This window comes from Carlito syrichta, unplaced genomic scaffold (genome assembly GCF_000164805.1).
Source record: "Carlito syrichta isolate Samal-C Ts95f unplaced genomic scaffold, Tarsius_syrichta-2.0.1 Scaffold126671, whole genome shotgun sequence".
Taxonomy (NCBI): domain Eukaryota; kingdom Metazoa; phylum Chordata; class Mammalia; order Primates; family Tarsiidae; genus Carlito; species Carlito syrichta.
Window position 1 is genome coordinate 19,932 of NW_007070767.1, and position 7,951 is coordinate 27,882.

Consider the following 7,951-nt stretch of genomic DNA (forward strand, 5'->3'; position numbering starts at 1 on the left):
CCTCAGTCTCCCAAAGGCGCGGGATTACAGGCTGAGCCACCGAGCCTGGCGGTATTCACTTTTTATTACACGTGGGACAGGTGTGCAGCCCTCAGGTCTGGCCAGGCTGATACCAAGAGCAGATTTCAGATTTCTCATCTTGGGGTTTGTCAGGACTCCTGGCTCAGATGGTCCCAGAGGGGCTGCGGGAATCAAGGGGGCAGGTCTGCAGATTCTCGGGCCCTTCCTGAGGGCATCTCATGCCTGGGCCTGGCAGGAGCCTGTTTCCCACAGATCCTGTGGCGAGCACCCAGCTGGGAGGGATGGGACAGCAGTGACGACACAGGGCTCTCGCCCTGCGACATGAGCACCCTGGGGACTTGGGGTTCAACTAAACGTTTCTGGAGGTGGGAGGAGCAAGCCACGTGTCCCTGCAGCAGCGTGGTCCTGGGACCAGGCCACGGAGGCCTTTGCCCCTGTGGCAGTGAGTGGTGCCTCGTCCTCTGTGTGGTCTCTGCCTGACGGGCAGCACAATGCCATGACCATGGCCTTTACACGAGGCACTGACTTGGGCCTCTGCCTCCTGCCCTCCCAGATGGGAATAGCACCATAGTGCCCCGCTCACTGGCTTGTTGGATGCAGTAGTGTCTGGTGTAGAGTTGGCACTTGACAAGTGTCAGCTCTTTTCTTCTTGAAGTTCTATCTGGAAGACGGGAGCCCTGGGCTGCAGAAGCCGCAAAGCCTGCCTGTGAGATAGACACCCCCGCCGCTCAGGAGCCTGGAGCCCCTCTTGTTTGTCCAGGCCACCTGTGTCATTTCCCTGTCACTACTGTGACACAGGACCATGGGCCTGTAGGTCAGAAGTCAGCCAGGTGCAGTGGCTCACACCTGTCATCCCAGAGCTTTGGGAGACCGAGGTGGGAGGTTTGCTTGAGCCCAGGAGTTCAAGACCAGTCTGGACAACATGGCAAGACCTCGTCTCTATAAAAAAAAATGAAAAAATCAGCTGGGTGTGAGAGCACATGCCTCTAGTCCCAGCTACTAGGAGGATGAGACTGGAGGGTCACCTCCCAGGAGGAGGGGGCTGTCGTGAGCTGTGATCGTGCCATTGCACTCCAGCCTGGGCAATAGTTAGAGACCCCAACTCAGAAAAAAAAAGTCTGACATGGGACTCATGGGCTAAAAATCCAGGTGTCAGGGCTGTGTTTCTTCCAAGGGCTCCAGGGAAGAATCGGCTTCCGTTCTACCATTCCTTGGCTCCTGGCCCCTTCCTCATCCTCAGGACGATGAAGGCAAGTGGGATCCCCACATCACACTATGGCCTCCTTCTGGCTCACTTCTTTTCCCGACTCTTTTCTGACCCCTCTTGCACTTGGTTTTGTTTTGTTTTTTTGAGTCAGTCTTACTCTGTTGCCCAGGCTGGAGGGCAGTGGCATGCTCCTGGCCACCGCAGCCACGACCTGCTGGGTTCAGGCAACCCTTCCGCCTCAGCCTTCCAAGTAGCTGGGACTATAGGCGCACACCACCACGCCCGCTAATTTTCATTGAATTACTGTAGAGACAAGGTCTCTCCATGTTGCCCAGGCTGGTCTCGAACCTCTGGGCTCAGGCAATCCTCTTGCCTCTGCTTTCCAAAGTGCTAGGATTACAGGCGTGAGCCACGGCGCCCAGCTCTCCCCTCTTGCACTTTGAAAGACTCTGATCACACTGGATAGCCCAGGATTATGTCCCTTTGGAAGTCAGAGGCCTGCACCTCCAATTCCTCTCGGCCACAAAAACAGACATTTTGGGGGACTATCTTGCCCACCACACCGCATCTTCTGCCTCTGCCCTCCCTGCTTGGGGCTCTGGGCCAGTGATGCCCAGACGCTCTCCCCACCGCTCTGTTTCTGACCAGGACTTGCATTCTCTGGCTGGGCTGGGACCTGTCCCCATAAAGACTCAGACCCCAGGTGACCAGGGGACTCTCTTGCAGGGAGTTGGAGGGCTTCTGCTCCAGGCTGGCCCTTTCTGCAGCTCCCTCTGCCTGGTGGCCTGCCCCAAGATCACTGTCTAGTCTCTGCCTCCAGGTATCCAGCTGTGTTGGTGTAAGTTCAGCATATGTCTGGCCAGCACACGTGAGCCCACCATTGTGATCGTCAGCAGGTGCCCACAGGGGAGCCTTGGCGTTGGCTCTACACTCGCCCCCAGTACTTCCACGCCCTGTTCAGCCTTCCCTGCTTAGCCCGTGTGCTCCAGGGTACAACTGGCCACTTGGAGGCCAGCCCACGTGGCCTGCAAGGGGACCCCGCAGAAGGAGCAGGGTGAGTGCTGGGTGCTCAGGGTAGATCTCAGGGTTGAGGGCCTGGAACCCATGATCCCAATCCCAGGTACTTGGAGAAGGCCAGAAAGGGGGTTCAGGAGGGAGCCCGGCTGGGAGCCAGGTCCCATGGGGAGCCGTGCTCCACATGGCTGGTCCCCTCGGAGGCAGCCTCCTGGTGTGTGACACCTCCTGCTTCCCTCTTCCACATCACGGGGTGTCTTCCCACGGGCCCCCGCAGTCAAGGCCCTGGCTTACTCGTCCCCGTGAGGCAGCGCCAGTCCAGACCAGGCTCCGAGCCGGGGTCTCACGGGTCCGAGCAGCACAACCAGATGGTGAGGACAGCATCACTGACTCCAACCTCTCCCTGGTGCTATCCACACAGACACCTGTCTGCGGGAGGCTGCTTTACCTGCAGTGAGTGCAGGACAAGCTGCAGGGCCCTCCCCTCTGCATGGCCCCTAGCGGTGTGGTAACTGGTCTAGCAAGATAGTAAATGGCTTTGTAACATTTGCAGAAGAGCCGGGCATGGTGGCTCATGCCCAGCTACTCAGGAGGCTGACGCAGAAGGCTTGTCTGAGCCCAGGAAGTGGAGGCTGTATTGAGCCCTGATCATGCCACTGCACTCCAACCTGGGCTACAGAGTGAGATCCCAACTCAAAAACAAAAACACAGCTATGCTTGGATCACATAGAGAACCTGAGTGTCTTGTCCCCCAAGCCTGACACACACTGCCCGGCTCAGCCAGCCCCTCGATCCAGAGGCCCCCCGCCCAGACCAGAAGAGACTGCCCAGTGCAGTGGGACAAGGTCTCCATGGTCCCCCCAGCTACTCCCTAACTCTTCAGAACTCACATAGCAGAGTTGATTGAACAGCCCTTGCCATCCCATTGTCCTTTCTGAGCCTGGGGCTTTCTTTTTTCTTGAGTTGGAGTCTCACCCTGATGTCCAGGCTGGAGGGCAGTGGCACGCTCATGGCCACCGCAGCCTCGACTTGCTGGGCTCAGGCGATCCTGCCTCAGCCTTCCAAGTAGCTGGAACCACAGGTGCGCACCACCACGCCCGGGTAATGTTTTGATTTATTGTGGAAACAATGTCTCGCCAAGTTGCCCAGGCTGGTCTCAGACCCATGGACTCAGGCAATCCTCTTCCCTATGCCTCCGAAAGTGCTGGGATTACAGGCGTGAGCCACCACGCCTGGCTCCGGCTGGGGCATTTCTGGGCCATTCTCCGCCACTTAACAGCAGCATCTGGGACAACCCTGGGCTAGCTGGGCACAGCATGCTCCTGCTACAACCACAGCCTGGCAAGAGGCCTGCTCAGACACATGGAGAGTTGCTGCTGGACTGAGATGCTCCAGCAGGGCGACCCAGGAAGCTGTCCCAGTCAGTCTGAAAAGACAAAGGGCCTCTGACACTTGTGAGTGAGCAGCCTTCTGTTCCAGCTGTTTCCTGCACTTGGTTATCTGTTCATTTTTTTTTTTTTTTGATATTTTGAGTTGGAGTCTCACCCTGTCGCCCAGGCTGGAGGGCAGAGGCACACTCACGGCCACCGCAGCCTCGACCTGCTGGGCTCCAGCGATCCTTCCGCCTCAGCCTTCCAAGTAGCTGCAACTACAGGCATGCACCATCATGCCCGGCTATTTTTTGATTTATTGTAGAGACGAGGTCTCGCCAAATTGCCTAGGCTGGTCTCGAACCTGCGGGCTCAGGCAATCCACTCCCAAAGTGCTGGGATTACCGGCGGAGCCACGGAGCCCGGCCTGTTCCCTGCCCTTGGAGTTGCAGAACTAGCAACTGAGTTGCCCAAGAGGGCATTGGCTCAGAGTCCAGTCAACTTTCAGGGGACACTGGGGACGGGGACACAAAGACCGGGAAAAGGAGCTGCTCTGCACACAGATGATGCTCCTGACCCATGAGTTGGCCACGCCACCATAAAGGGGAACAGACAACAGATAGTGATCGATAAAGGCTTCCTGGAGGAGAGGGCCTGACAGGCTCAGTAGGATAGCAAACAGAGCAAATCCAGAGGGCACGAGGTGGAGCGGGGCAAAACCTGGCTGAGACCTGGAACCTAACGGACGTTGACAGCCCTGACCCAAGGGAAGTGAGGGCCTCTGGACAGATCCTCATCACTCAGCCTTCTCCTTGGCCTTCAGAGCCCCCTGGCACTTTTTCCCTGTCCAAATCCACCCACATTCCAAAGAGGGCGGGCAGATTAGCCAGCTTCACCCAGAATGGGGGCTGCGGGCTGGGCCTGGCCCTGAGGGCTTCAGTTTTAGCCAGGAAGCCCAGTGGGGGACCCCCGCTTCTGCCCCTGTTGGGCTGACGACATGGGTAGGCGGGGCCGGTCAGTCTTCAGGGTGCTGGGCCAGCAGTGGCCAGCAGGGGGCGACCGAGTCCGCCCTTTCCTCCCTCTGGGCCGCCCGCCAGACCCGATCCTGCAACCTGCCGCCACGATCCAGGCCCGGGATGGAATCTAGGGTGGCTTGGGTCTGGCACAGCGTGCCCACCCCGTCTCAGAGTGGGCGCCCTGGCTCCAGACCACCTCGCCCTTCCTCCTGCCGCTGGGTCCATGACGGAGCATCTAAGACCCCCAGGTGCACCAGATCAGGGGTTCATTTACCTTTTTTGCTTTTGTTTTTGTTTTTTGTAGAAACAAAGTCTCGTCAAGTTGCCCAGGCTGGTCTCGAACCCACGGGCTCAGGCAGTCCACTAGCCTTAGCCTCCCAAAGTGCTGGGATTACAGGCTCAGCCACTGAGCCTGGCCCAGGGGTTCGTTTTTGGGGGACCTCCTCGGCGTGGTGATGGGGCCCAGATCCACGTTCCGGAAACAAGACTGCTGTGGAATCGTGTCTTTCTGCAAAGTGACAACTTTATCGGAACATTTGAAACTAGGGCCAGGCCGGGCGCGGTGGCACATGCCTGTCATCCCAGCACTTTGGGAGGCCAAGGCAAGAGGACTGCCTGAGCTTGTGAGTTCGAGACCAACCTGGGCAACTTGGTGAGACCTTCATCTCTACAATAAATAATAATAATAATAAAATAAGCCGGGCGTGGTGGCCTGTGCCTGTAGTTCTGGCTACTTGGAAGGCTGAGATGGACAGATGGCTGGAGCCCAGCAGGTCGACGCTGGGGTGACCATGAGCGTGCCACTGCCCTCCAGCCCGGGCGACAGAGAGAGACTCCAACTCAAAAATAAAATTAAATACATAAAACTAGGGCTATTGGGAGGAGTCCAGGAGGTGGGGTGAGCACACCCCGGGTAGTCACTTTCCTCCTGCTCACCCGAGCCCACAAGAGCAGACTGTCCTGGCCCACCCTACGGGCCTGTCCTCCTTCCCAGTTGTCCTGGGCTCCTCGCTCAGCACCTCCCATCCCCACATGTACTGAGCCCTCCAGCTATTTTTAACGATTTGACATAAATGTAATTTGCAACAGAGAGAATAACCCTGCCAGCTCTTCCTAGGACTTGTGTCCCCCACCCATCTGACCTTGGCATTTTTTGGTGGGGTGTGTGGTGACAGCTGACACTCTCCCAGCTGGTGAGAGCACAGGCCTCCTATGCAAGGTCAAGGGCAGGAGGAGCCTCCAGGGGGTTTCCAGGCCCTTGCAGAAACATCACGTCGGGTCTGGCTCAGAGGCACTCGGTCAGCCCGGGAGGCGTGGGGCAGAAAAGTCTCTTTCCGAGGTTCAAGGACATTCTAACAACTGGCAGTCCAGTGGGGTCACTGTGAAATCAAGCAAGGCCCAGGCTGAGGACAGTCCTGTTGGCAGGGACCCAGGTGGAAGGGGGGCGGCTCTTTGTGGTGGAGGCTGAGGTCAGCGCCTGGCCAGGCTCCCGGCCCAGACTGGCGCCAGGATTCCTGCGGGCTGGGGAGGAGGCTGGACTGGTGGGCACAGGACAGAGCCTTGGGTCTAGGAAAGGCGGCCACAGGGCAGAGGAGGCCTAGGGGCCACCGGCGGTCCAGAGCAGCCCAAGGAGGCAAGGCCTTTCCTCTGCTGGGCAGAAGCAGGGGTAAGGACACAGGCGCTCAGCGTCGCGGGGGTGGGGACAGTTGGGACTGGCACGGGAGATGGAGGTGACAGCGAGCCAGCGAACGAGTTGGCAGGAGGAGGCAGGGAGGACAGGGGGATGGGAGTGGGAGTGAGGGGCAGCTCCAGCAAGCTCCAGGAAACAGGTGTGTGGCACCATGGCCTGGGATAAGGGACAGGAGGCCAGGTGCTGGGAGGAGGGGCCAGGAGTACTAGGCAGGGAGCAGTGTGTTGTCCAGAGAGATCCAGCTGCTTCCTGGAAGGCGTGGCCTGAGACCTGAGGCCTGGCCCTTGGAGGAGGAAACCCCCACTGGATCTGCTCCCCACCCCTATAGGATCCACCCACCCAGCAGTATGAATCCCCAGAGGTCCAGGACAAGACAGTGAAACAGGCAATCCTCCTGCTCCAGCCTCCTGAATAGCTGGGATTATAGGTGTGAGCCACCATGCCTGGCTAATTTTTTTTTAGTAGAATTGAGGTCTCACTATGTTGCCCAAACTTCAGCTGACCTTAAGATAGGGAGATTCAGTTGGGCTTGGTGGTTCAGCCTGTCATCAGAGCATTTTGGGAGGCCGAGGCGGGTAGATTGCCTGAGCTCGTGGGTTCAAGCCCAGCCTGGGCAACTTGGCGAGAACTCGTCTCCACAATAAATCAAAAATTAGCCGGGCGTGGTAGTGCGCACCTGTAGTTCTGGCTACTTGGAAGTCCGAGGCAAAAGGATCGCTAGAGCCCAGGGGTTCAAGACCAGCCCGGGCAACTTGGCAAGACCTCATCTCTACAATAAGTCAAAAATTAGGGCATGGTGGTGCACGCCTATAGTTCCGGCTACTTGAAAGACTGAGGCAGAAAGATGCAGGTCAAGACTGCGGTGGCCGTGAGCATGCCACTGCACTCCAGCCTGGGCCACAGAGTGAGACTCCAACTCAAAAGAAAAGGCCAAGCCGGGCTCGGTGGCTCAGCCTGTAATCCCACACCTTTGGGAGGCTGAGGTGAGTGGATTGCCTGAGCCCGCGGGTTCGAGGCCCTCCTGGGCAGGGAGACCTCATCTCTACAATAAATCAAAAAATCAGCTGGGCGTGGTAGCGCATGTCTGTAATTCCGGCTACTTGGAAGGCTGAGGTGGAAGGATCGCCGGCGCCCAGCAGGTCGAGGCTGCGGTGACCGGACGTGGCCACTACACTCCAGTCTGGGTGACAGAGTGAGACTCCAACTCAAAAAAAAATTAAAGGCCAAACCCCTCCCTTAAGGAGAAAAAGTTGCGGTGCTTTAGAGCTGTGGTCAGGGGCTGAGAGGTGACCTTGGGGCAGAGGAAAGGACATCAGGGACAGAGCACCCACAGACCCCACACCCCCAGGGGAGACAAGAGTCAAAGGCGTGAGAAGCCCTCTTCGACTCCGGATCCCTGCCCCCTCAGTCTCCCAGCTGCCTGCTTTTTGGCCCATGTGGCGGGCAGGCCCAAATCATATTTCTGCCAGATGGCTAAAAACAGCTGAAGGCCTCAGTGTGTGGGGGGATGGGAGTTGCTGAGAGAGGGGCCCGGACAGCTGGGAAGGAGGAAGGGGATCAGGCCTGGCTTGTGTCAGCGCCTGTGGGCACAGCGTGGCAGGAGGGATATGCCTACCCCCAGGGTGTGTCCCCC